The sequence below is a fragment of the Parasteatoda tepidariorum genome, chromosome 11 (assembly GCF_982258835.1).
Source record: "Parasteatoda tepidariorum strain Cologne lab strain chromosome 11, Ptep-v5.0, whole genome shotgun sequence".
In the NCBI taxonomy this organism is placed as follows: Eukaryota; Metazoa; Arthropoda; class Arachnida; order Araneae; family Theridiidae; genus Parasteatoda; species Parasteatoda tepidariorum.
This window is the reverse complement of record NC_141765.1, coordinates 58476838-58490021: the sequence shown is the minus strand read 5'-3', so window position 1 is coordinate 58490021 and position 13184 is coordinate 58476838. Positions and strand designations below refer to the sequence as shown.

At 27.9% G+C, this 13184-nt stretch overlaps 1 protein-coding gene across 27 annotated transcripts in view; it reads left to right on the top strand.

Moving 5' to 3' along the window:
- Nucleotides 1-13184, top strand: part of LOC107450919 (uncharacterized) — a 653937-nt gene that overhangs the window by 509053 nt on the left and 131700 nt on the right. The gene's annotated exons all lie outside the window — the stretch shown is intronic.

The following is a 13184-nucleotide window of genomic DNA, read 5'->3' as shown; positions in this document are numbered from 1 at the left end:
TTAGTTTTTTCTTCCCAGCCAGGATTTAAAAATTCTTTTAATATGTAGTTGTAACTGTCTTTAAAAATTGGGTGTTTCGAAAACCTTACAATTGTGTTTGCTTGATTTTTGCATACTTCGGATAATTTTTGACAAACTGTTTAGATTTTAAAAATCATATCTTAAACTGTGCCGTAAACAATTTTTTATATGTGTAAAACTTTAGTCGTCACAAGCAAATCTTAAGCAATTGGGGTATTGAGAATGTTACAGGTATTGTTTACACACACATATTTGTTTATAAATTTTGATCTATGTGCGTATCTATGATCATGCTTGTATCTTAATGCATGCATGTCTTAAAGAATACATTACTAAGAAAGATTTCTGTATCGTGATCTGCAGCAAAATAATCACCAAGTCTTAACGACTTCCGGGCAGCGGTCTGCAAGAAACTAAAAAGATACATTAAAGAAAGGGACCAACTCGTGTACAACTCGTAGCCGCCAACCATGCAAACCTATACATGCCTTTTCTTTTTAAAAAAATTTCAGGTTTACAATCCTTTTGGCATCTTAACGATTATAATTGGTGGGACAGATCATGATACAGAGCTATCCCACTTTACTATATTTGTCCATTATGTCATAAATAATTTTTACATTGTTTTTTCTGCATAGAACCACAGTTGTTGCAATCGTATCAACAACAAATTAATATGAGTATCGAGAGTGATACAATTGAATTTGTTTTATTTTTACTCACATTTGAAATAATTTTTGATTTACAAACATACGTATCACGATCATATCTATGCTTAAAAATTTTGTTATTTTTTGCCTGTACTGCCATAAATTTTTTCATACTTTAAACTGCGGTTGTTATAGATCGTGTCAAGTAACTTGAGTTGTCGAGAATATTACAATTTCATTAACTATATATTAGTACACATTTTAGATAATTTTGGTCTATGAATATATAAACCAAAGGTCATGTTGCACTTGCAGTTTTCATTATTATTTACCTACCATGTCGTGAACAAGAACTATTTATCAATGAAATTGAGTTCAGTGTTAAATTCCCGAGATCAGAGTATTTTTCTCCCATTTTTTTTTTTTTTTAAACATGAGTTATGAAAAAAAATATGTAATAGGATTCATCTCGTTTATAAATGCACTATGTTAACTATTGTTGAGCTGTATATAATCAAACTTTATATTAATCTAGTTTTTTTCTTGATTTTACTTGTTATCGAGTATGTGTAAACTATCTAACAAAATCAAAATGTTATTGTATACCTACCCTGTTTATTACCCCATAAATTAAATGAGAAGATTTCCGCATCGTGATCGGAGACAGAATGATCATGTCGTGGGACTTCCAGGCAGTCCTGTGAGAAACATCACAGAAAAAAAAATAACTTGACTGGTTTAATTGGTAACCACCGACTGGTAAACTTCTGCATGTTTTTTTTTAAATTTGCAAGTTTAGTATCCATTAGGCGAGTGTAGCTGGTGTGGCAGATAATGAAATGGAATTATTTCCATTGAAATACATTTTTATTTCTAGTTTCACTTTGTAAATAGTAAAATGGTATTTTTTTATGCTCCTAAAAGGACTTTTTAAAATTAAAAGAAAATTTAGTGCTTAACTTGTTAACATGTGAGATATAGTCCTGCGGGGAGATTTCTGTATACTGATATGTGGCAAAATGATCGCCAAGTCATGGAAACTTCCGGGCAGCATCCCGCGAGAAACTAAAAGAAACATCACAGAAAGGGACTAATTCAATGTCTAACTTGTTGCATCCCCTGGGCAAATATCTTCAAGTTTTTGTTTTTTTTTAAATTGCAAGTTTGTATACGGAAATATCCCCAGTCCCGCAGTGGACTGATCTTAAAGACACTGGCCCCAGTAGAGCACCGAAGTCAAGCATTACTGATTGCGGTCAGTAAGTAGATTGGTGGCCACTTTAATCAGCCTGTGTAGGGACCAAGGGTGCACAGTATCTGTCCTCATTAAACTGTTTGCCGTAAAGTGCTCAACTTCGTGTGCAGCATCAGGCTACCAAAGCAGGAGATCTCAATTGCGATAGCATGTCTTCGGATCATCCTCAGGGATGTTTTCCAGACCATCGCCAATGGCCCATTGTGCAGCTCTAGTGCAACGTTAATATAGTACCTGCTTACATGTGAGATATATGTCAAGCGGAATATTATTTTTTATCCTGGTTGTTATCCTTTAAATTTAATGTATTTTTATTTCAATCTGCATGTAGTAAATGATAAAATTATAGGCTGTATTAAATATCTACAATGTTTTTTAATTTTTTTGTGTAAACATACATAGGTAATAAAATGCAAAAAAAAAGTGAAATAAACCTTTTTCTCGATGCTGCATGTCTTATTTTCACAATTTTACTTTATTTCTCAAGTAAGATAATGTAAAGCTGGATTATTTTAGCTGAAACGCACTATTTGTTTTGTTTTATTGTGCGTTAAACGAAAAATAATATACCTCTTTTGAATCAAGCTCTAAAGCGTGCTTTTAAAGAATATTATAAGCAATAGTATTTTGTTAAAAATATGTTTATTCATGTCATGGTTTTCATAAAAATTTTTATTGTTTTAGCAGATAGTTTGATTTTTGTGTCATTTAATGGTTGTGTTGCTCAATTTTAATTATGAAACCATTTCCCATTTAAAACTATTAATATCATACCACTTTTGGAATGAATAGTATCTTTATGTTTGCAAGATGGAAATTTTATGCAGCATCCAGATTTGTCTTCTGGATATTATAAGCACCTAAATTGTTTTTTCCACGGTTTTTAGTAAATAAAATTTCTTTTCGAGGTTAGGCAATATATGAGTGTATATGCATGCATGTATCTGATGAATATGAATGTACTTATGTGTAAATCCTGTGTAAATGATAGCCAATGGACAAGTTATGTTTATACATGACTTGTGGACAAGTTATGTTTATACATGAACATACATGTTTTTGGTAGATAGCTTAGGTTTAAGCTTACCTTAAATTAAAGAATCTTCTGTGCAACTTTGTAATTTGACGAAATTTTTTTTATAAAAACATTTTTTCTATCGATTGGTGTTTAGTAAAAAATATTATGGTTTAGCAAGTGGTAGATCGAATATTAAAGTGCCTATTTTTTTTTTTTAATTTATATGTGTTAAAGAGACCTTTTCTTTGTATTTATTATTATTTTTTGTTAAAAATTTGCTACAAGTATGTTTTATTTCTTGAATAAGAAGGAATAATTTAAGGGAAAACATATTATCTAAAAAATTGTAGTTAAAGTGATATTTATTTTTCAGTTTAGTTGCTTCTACCTGTAAAGTCAAATAATTTTAAAGCAATACAGTAAATTGCTGCAGCATATGTAATTAAATTTACACTCATTAATTTGTTTAATTCTATTACCCCAAAGTAATAAAAAAAATTGCATCCCTATATAAAGAAAAAAAAAGCTGGATTTGTTTTTTTTGGCAATATAAGCATAATCGTGTGAAACAAATTTATTTACAAGGGATTCCTAGGAGTTATGACTGTTTCATTAATTTAAGTAGAAATTGTTTCTCATTTAGGGTTATCAGAGCTTAAAATCAATAGTGGTCCATTAGTCTGTGACCATTAAATTTGATCCTAGTTCATTTAGTCAACCCCTATATTTGGCTGAATGTTTTTTTCCCCGCTGAAAATATTGTTGATATAGTAAATTATTATAGTCAAATGTTTTAGCCAAGAAATCACTTATGACGAAAAAATACCCCCAAGATTAACTGGATATAACCCCTCCCCTTCATTTTCTTAGTTCAGATTAAAAAATTTAGAAATTAATTTTACAAGTTATTTATAAACCAGTAAATTTTCTCTATTATATAGATTTGTGTCGGACCTGCTCAGCATTATTGTTCCTTATTTATATTTTGAAGGGTGTATCTTGTCATTTGATTAATGTTTTAAAATACATGTATCTAATACTCAATTTTCAATTTACTCTTTTTAGACTTCCTCAGTGTTTTAGTATGCCAGTATCGTGTGTCAATAAATATTCTCACATTATTACAACTAAGACATATGTTAAATGTACTCTATATTGCTAAACAATTTTTTTTTTTATTTTGCTTTAAAAAATCACAAGCCGATTTCTTCCATAAAAATATATATTGGATGGGGTTTTTGGATCATCCTCAACACTTTGTAAATGAATTTAATGTCTTAATATTTAGAAGAAATACTAAAAAATCTGAAATTTTTGGCTTATGATTTTTAGGTTTCATGATTTTTTTCATTTTTTAAAAATAAAAAAAATCAGATTTTTTTGATTTAAATCAGTTTTTTTTTTTTGAAATTCAAATACACTGTAAGAACTTTGATTTATGACTAAAAAAACTTTTTAAATGTTTAATCAATATTAAATTAATGTTAAAACTATATTATAACAATATTTTAGAAGCTCTAACTACCTAAAACAATTTTTCATTATAATACATAGCTTTGAATGCATAGACACCATTTTGAAACCAATGCGTGATTGAAATTTAAAGACTAGATGAAATAGAGAATTTAAAGAACACATTAACTATTAAAACAAAGTTTCAATTACCAAAGTATAATTTTAATTTAAAATTGTAGTTTCTTTTTTTTCCCTCTTGATTTTTAAAATGACAAAATAAATGTAGCAGATTGTATTTATAAATGTAGTCATTCGTCAAAAAATAAATAAATATTTAATTTATATTTTTATCTTAAAATATTCATTTTTAATCCTATATCAAAATAGATAAGTTAGCGGAAATTTTTTTTTTTAAAGTCTACGTACTCATTAAAAAATTTTTTCACAAAATTTCGTTTTAGAAAATTTTTTAATGTCAAAGATACTGTAAACAAATTATGAGGAAAAAATACATAAATGTTTACTTTAATTTGTATTTTCAATCTCAAGAATCAGAAGATTTTTAAAAATGTAATTTCAAATGTGTTGGAATTTAACACATACCAAGAAAGAAAGTAATTTCCTTAGCCAAAATTAATTAATGCAGCAATTTATTTCAAATAAATTTTAAAACTAAGAAAAGAAGTAATTAAAGTATCAATAATTTAAATCACTGTTTTGCACACTTTTTAAATCAATATATATATATAAAATCAGTTGATTTAAATCAACACACCCTGGTTAAAATTTAAAAAATTCAGTTTCTTTTTCATAAATTTCTTGATTTGAAAATATTTTAATTGAATAATTCCATGGATAAATTAATTTGTAAGTTTCTTTAAAAAAAAAAATATTTTAATATGCCTCTTCCTATATAAGGTCTTTAACCTTAAAATTGTCCCCTCGGGGGATTCTTTTCTAGGACCAAAAAAAGTCTTTAAATCTTTACTTTTATGGGCAGATTAATTTTTGAAAAGTATTAAAGTATACTACCTGTTTCATAGTTTTAGGTCATAAAATGCTTGATCATATTTTTAATCTTATGAATTTTTCTACACTCAATATATATTTTGTATCTTTATGGTTAGCAAATTTTAATTGGTGCACATTGGATAAAAAAAAAGCCTAACATACATTTCAGGAAACTGGTTGCTGCAAATTGTCTAACAATTCACTGTTTTCTGGTCTAACAAAGATTGCACCATTGGTCCTCCATAAACATTTTTTTTCATAGTTATGTGTATTCTAAATTTATGAATGTTTCCAGCATTTTGAAATTTATGGGTGGAAAGTGTTGTTTAAAAGTAAAAAATACTTTTATGTTCTATGACTAAAGGTTTTATATTTTTAAAAGATCAAATCCCCCCCCTTTTTTTTTCAAGATAAAATTTACCTTTTTTTTTTCCAAAATTAGCTTTTCCATTATACTTTCATTTCTTATTTATATATTTTACTCCCTCTCTCATTTGATCAAATATAGCTTTTTCTTGATCATACTAAAATATTTATTTTTGCTTTCTTTCAAAAACAAACTTGAAACAGCACAGATCAACCATATAACAATATAGGGAGTTTTTTTTTCTTCCATTTATTTTATTACCTTATACCTGGTTTGAAACTGGGTTTAAATAATTATATATAAAGAGTTATGCATCTAAATCTACAAAGTGTTGAAATTAAGGAAACTGAGAAGATTTTTATCTTCACTAGTTCGAATTAAAATTCTTTTTTTCTCCCTCCCTTTTACATGAAAATAATGCTTTTAAAATTAATATTTATTATTTATTTTTCCTAGTGATAACTATAAAACACTTTTTCAAATTTATAAGGTTCTTAACTCTTAAGATATTACAAGTCAATCTAAGTCTGTATTCAAAATTTATATTCAGATTCATTTCTATTTGTTCACTTCTAAAAATAATTTTATTAAATTATCATGGCAGGCATATAAAATTTACAAAGCATATTTTTATGATACATTTTTATTTAATCAAAACTTATTTGTTCTTTTTGAAGTTTACAAATTTTGATCAAAATTTTAATTATAACTATGTTTTGATTGTCTTTTAAAAGAATGTTTTATACATCTTTATTACGGTCTGCATTTAAAATATAAGATATTTACAGACATGCATTTTTTTAGGTGGCCATCAATTTATGTATGAAATATTTTTTAACCAGATCATTACAGCAAAGATGCTGTAGGCCATAAGTGCTCTCTTGGCTAACAGAGTTTTCACATTATCTGACAACATAGAGAAAAAAATTATAACTGGTGACAAATATTTGCTTGAAAGCTTCTTTCTCTATTTGAGAAGCTAAAATTAAGGAGCTTTCAAACCCTGCTATTTGTAGACTTTTTACTGGAAATAATTTTTACTAGTTAAAATTTTATTTCATTTTTTTTTTTCATGCAAAGGGATATTTTCTCATATTTGTGACTCACTATCTGAGAAAGTTTGTTCAGCTGAAGATTCTTCAGCTGTTTTAAGTATACTTATGTATGGATTATTCTTGCATTAAATTATATTTTAAGGTAAAAACACAAAACTCATCCAGGTTATGTAAAATTTACATCTAGGCTAATTTTTTTTCCTTGTGTTGCTAGGAATGAGCGAAAAATTTTAAAATTTTCATTTTTTAGCACAAAGTTTGATCCATAATTATTAGCAATAGTGAACACAAGTGAAAATGAAAAAATTTAGACTTGCCTTTTGTCCTTTAAAACCCAGTGTATCACATAGTATTATTTTTTACAGCAATGAACTAAGAAAAACTTAAATGAGCTGTTATAAAGAAATACTTATTTTATCTGTTGTAAACTAATAGGATACATATACTTTGAAAGTCAGATTTGTCAAATTAATTTGTTTTCTTCAGTTCGAATTAAAAGAACAGCATAGATAATTGTTTAAACCTTATTTTCTCAGTTTTTAAGCAAATAAGCTGATTTTGTTAACATCTCGAAGAATGTGTTTATGGGGGGGGGGTTTAAAAAGTATTCGGGAAGTTTAGTTATAAGTTGTATTATGCATAATGCATTGGGCAATGAGAGATTAATAGGCTAGGCCAAAACTCAGCAAAATTAACATGTTTGTTATAAAAATAAAAATTTCATCTTCTCATATCATGCATGTTGGTATACCATAACTAAGAGATGGATTGAGTTTTGTAATACTGAGTATAATAATTTAATTTTGTTAACAAATTAAGCTGGTGCTAAAAATTTTGAGATTTTATTTATTACTTTTAATTATTTATTTAAAGTATCTTAGTCATTTTTTTTATGTTTATGAAGGCACTATTAACTAGTTCCTTAATCCAAATACTTAACTTTTTTTTATAAGGTTTAAAAGGTTTGTTCATATTTTTTTATATACATATATTTCAAAATGCTGAACATATGTTATCTTAAAAAGATTTCAGTAAACTAAAAATATTTTTTCTAACCTTAGAATTTTAGTTAGTACCAAAAGCCAAGTGTTAAAAAAAAAAAAAAAAAAATTTATTAACTATCACAACTCTTGCCCTTGTATGTACTGCTTTGTGAAAATTTCACTAGTATACATGATTCAGATGTTGTTAATTTGCATTTGAATTAGTATAAAACAGGTTGCTTCGATAACTTATTTGTAATATTAGATCCTATTGTATATGACAGAAATGTATAACTTTAAATTGAAATATCTAAATATTGTTTTGAATAATTAATTGAAATAAATCTAATTTTAAAATATAATGCATCATATATTTGTTCATGAAAATAATGACCACGTCTATTAAAATTGGGGTCACTTAGAATGCAGAATATATTGCTAAACTCAACTATATTCATCAAAAATAACGGGAAAAGTGTAAATAGTTCTTGGCATAGTGTTATTATTGCATTGTAATTTTTCAATAATTTTTGAAAGGAAAATTGCTTTTTAATTTATTACACACTCGAAGTCAATTATAAAGTTTAATCTCATTTTTATTTAAAATTTTTTTGCTTTCTGAAACAATATTGTTTTTTGAAGGGAGAACTCGGAATCATTAACCTTAGTTTAAATTTACCGAAACTGGTGGCTGAGTATTTCTGGCTTTGCATTATTGTTAATGGATTTGGGTATCATTTTAATCCTCTTGTGAAAGTCATTTCATTTTAGCTTACATAAATATTTAATACTGTCAGACGTTTTTACGTTTGATTATACCATGAAGTTAAATTATTATTTATATCTCTAAGGGGCAATGTATTTAAATTATTCTGCTTTATGACAACACAACAAGTAAAGATGCTATTTAAATTTAGAATTTATTATATATTTATGATGGATTGTCTTAGTAAGTTTCTGTTTTGAGCCAATGTCAACTCGTGAAGTAAAATGCATTAAAATTTAATCATAGAAACATTCCATTATTTAATAACTAGTTATTATTTTAATTTCTTTTTCTTTTTTTTAAAAAAAAGGATGGAATCCGAGCATTATATATAATACACTCGCTTATTTTTACTTATTTTTTTTCTTCGTTTTTATTTATATCTTACTTTTGACTGACTTTTTTTTTTTTATCTTACCTAAACTGTTAAGAAAATTTGCGGGTCTAGACCTTAATATCGTGCTAATTTGCTGTAATTTTAATATGTTTCTACGTTAATCTATTTTAGCGTACTTTTTTGACTTCATTATACGATCGTGTAATTCAACTTACCCAGAAGCATAGTGTAGTTTAATATCCAAGAAAGGTGAAGCGAATTTGACCCTTAATATGGTTTAAGTTACCAATATTATGGTTCAACATTGATCAGATTTTTCGGACAGTTTAGTGTGTCTTCCTTTTATGTTAAAGAGCGAATGATCCATTTATTTCCTTTGTATCAAGATTGTTTCATAACTTCCTTTTTTTTTCTTCTTTCCATTTTGTATTTCATTCATGATGTGTTTCTATTTCTAATGGAGAATGTCTTTTATTGTTTATATATTTTAATATTTCTACTTAACATAGTGCATTGTGCATTTGAGATTTGATTGGTTAATCTTCTCCTAATGGTGGGTTTTTACAACTTGGTAATTGAAAACCGATTAGGTTTCCCATACTAATTACCGGAAATGGCTGTTTGTAGTAGGAATTCATTGTTCTAAAGCAACATTTTAATTCTCCATTATCTTCCGTAGCTCCAGTCTTGTTGATGTTTGGCATTAATTTCGATTGCAGTTATTGTCTTTAATTACTAGTATTCTGTTACGTTTTATGCATCATTTAGAACCGAAAAAAATCATTAATTTTCGGCAATTTTTTGCATTTAATTTGCGACATTTTTAGCGAGATTATTTCACAATTTTGTTGGCGGTTGTTTGCGTTAGTGATTGAGGAAGTATTTTTTATTAGTGAGACTAAAATAAAATGATTTATTATAAAATAATTATCTATTATATGTTTCATAATATATGTATAATTTTATGAATGTTTTTAAGTGACCGTTTTGGTCTTCATTTAAAAGAAATTAGCTGTTATGTTAAAATTGGTAAAATAGTTATTTAATGTGTAGCTGAGGGATACATTTCCTGTTTAGGTGTCATAAATCTGACATACGTTATGTTGAATAAAGTATTCAAAATATTTCTTTTTTAAATTTTTAATTAATTTTTTTTTAATAAATTATTATCTGAACACAGTTTTGTTTTCTTAGGTGTTACATTAATGTTAGTTAAATAGTTATTTATCTTGTATGCATTTCCTGTTAGGACTCAAAAATATTCTGTACGAAATCTTATGTTGATAGCTGATATAAAATTAAAATTATGTTAAATTCTAATTTATTTATAAGTTCTAAAAAATTTCTTAAGTCTAAAATATACCTTCTTATCTACTCATATTTATTTCGTCATTAGATTTTTTTTTTTAACTAAAAGGGAAAGTTTGAGAGTTCTGTGGAAGAAAGTTCTGAGGTCGTTCACTTTCACACAGTTCACCCCTCTATTTTTTATATTCAACCCTTTTGTGCAACTAAGGGCAGTACCCTTCTATTCCATAGGCATTTCCAGGGTTCGGTTCCCCCCACCTTCCATATTTTTACTCTTCACTCTGTGCACGTATTGCCTTCACGAACTCATACCTCGTGTATCGGAGCGCAGGTTTTTAGAGCCGAAAACCCCTTCTAGGGTCAGAGCCCCTCCATAAAAAAGGGGATCCTTTTAGCCAGGTAGCAAACACGTAGGTTCGTTGGTCCCTCTCTCCCTTTATAACATCCCTATATCGTTTCCTCTTGTTTCACTTCCTTTCTTGAGTTCATTCACCATTGATGTGGGAAGTTCGATATTTTATTGCATTTCTCCCTTATATTTGCTTTTGCTAAGAAAGAATATTTTAAGAAGAAAGTAATTTAAATGGAAGAGGGGTGTACTAGCAAAATATTATGGACTTATTTAACGCTATGTATCTTGGTATATTGAAGACTTATCTCATATTTTGAGAAGTTCATTTCTTTAAATTTTTAGAGTCTAGTTAAAATGTTAATTGCTTATTTAAATTAATCTGTTTTAATTCAACATATTGTTTTAAATTTATGAAGGAAGCAAATTTGCGTTGTCTTCACTCAATTTTTTTATAATTTAAAGGGGGGGGGGAATCAAGAAAGTCGTATTTTTATCCTATCTTTTTTCTATTCATTAAATTCCGTTTAAATTGATATTATATAGTTTAAAGTGTCATAAATGGTGTACTTAAGAATTCAAAATTTTTTAAATAATTATTAAATATAAAAATAATAAAAAATTTAAAAGATATATATATACGTATTTTTTATAATTTTACGTTATGTTCGAATATTTTAGTTTTTGTTAGTTTTGAATGTAAGGTTAAATCAACAAATTACTTAAGCAAGGGATTCGAATTTTTATTTATAGTAATTGATTTTTTTTAAAAAAGCTTGTTGTGGTAGTGAAAATAAATGCCAACACATATTTTGTAGTAGTAAATTGTTATTACTATGGGAACATTTTTTTTTTTTTTTTTTTGCTGACATTCATAAATAGTTTTTTCGATGTTTATTATGAGTAACAAAATTGTGTTATTTTAAATCAATTTTGAACTAAGTGTAGAGAAGCAAAATATTTGTAGTAAGAAAAAAAAATTTCTTCCAAGTTTGATATGACAATTTAAAAGTGAAATGATAGCTAAAACGAAATATTCTCCTTAAAACTATTTAAAATTTAAACATTATCTATTATTATGGTGTGTTGCAGGAGTCGTTAAAATGTCCTTTCAGTTAGATCAAGTTGATGTTCTGAATTAAACCTATGCTATTTAATTAGTAGGTGAGAAAAATATTTTCTGGTAGCCCTTGTAGCTTACGATAAAGATCTAAAGCTTTTCACAAACATTTTAGTTACTCAAGTTTTCTTTTGGCCTTGTATAATGTTTTATTTTTGTTACATAATATCCTTAAATTTCTTTTGCTGTTCTGAAATTGCTCTACTAAGCATTAAAGCCATCTGATGATGATATATTAGTTATTATCAAACTACAAAATAATCATTAATCATCGCGAATGCTTTTTCCCTATGCAGCTCAATTTCTTTCATTATTTCTCCTTGCGAGGTGAGCTACTTTTTTGACACTGTCTGTTTCGACTAATAGTCGATTGTTTTAGAGGGAAAAAGCTGATGCAATGAAATTTCTTTTTAGATAGTTTTTCTGAACAAAATGCTTGTACAGTTGCAAAACAAAGCACGAAACACCTTAATTTCTGATTTAATGATCAAATATTCACAATTAGATGCTATCTTAAAAGTTAAAGAGGCTAAATTTAAATATTCTGATAAATTTTGGCCTACGGTATTACAAGTGATGAAATCAAGACACAACAAACGTACGTGAATAAACATACTTTTTTGTTGTTGCCGGATACGGGTTTTTAGCCCTCATAATAAGATCTCTGAAAATTATGTTAAGTCATGCCAAAAGTTATAACCACCTAATATTAATTTCAGCTTTTTCGTATTTCACTATGTCTGAAAATCTTTAAGCGAATCATAAGGGGAAAAAAAAAATTTTTTTTTTCTTGTGATGGTTCAGTAGTTAAGGCTCCGATCTGCCATAGTGAAGGACGGGATTTGATCCTCAGTGGTGGCTTAAAGTCCACTCAGTTTCAGAGTGCGATGGGTACCAGCTTGTCTGGGAAGTACTGGCGGCCTGTGCGTAGTGCTGACCAGATGACGTAGATCATGAAATTGTGGAGCCTTAACCTTCGTGACCCTCCTGTCCAACAACGACTTGTTGCGGGAATGCTTTTAATAACTAAACTGATAAAATTGAAAATAATTAAATTGTTAAATACATCATTTTTTACTTTTTAAACTGTATTTTAAATGATAAAATCTGATCCGCGGGAGCGAGCATTAGCCTCTCAATGAGGTGAACAAGGTTCGAATCCCAGTGTTGGCTGTTTATATGAATTCTGCTCAGACTTGCTTCGACCACAATGCTGGCACAAAAAGATAATCAATGATAGACGAATCATTGCTTAGATTTCCATTACTATTAGGCAAATCGTGGGAGGTTTTCTTCTCCATGTAACGTAAATGCGAGTTAGTTCCATCAAAACAGTCACAAAAGTGATATTATAAATTTAGGCAAATGCCAAAAGGTTAAAAACTGAGGGTATTGTGATAACTTCATCACAAAGGCTAGTTCGTTTTAATGCGTGATCCAGGAGTTCCCTTGTTCTAGATTGGGTTCAAAATTACAAGGCTATGGAGTT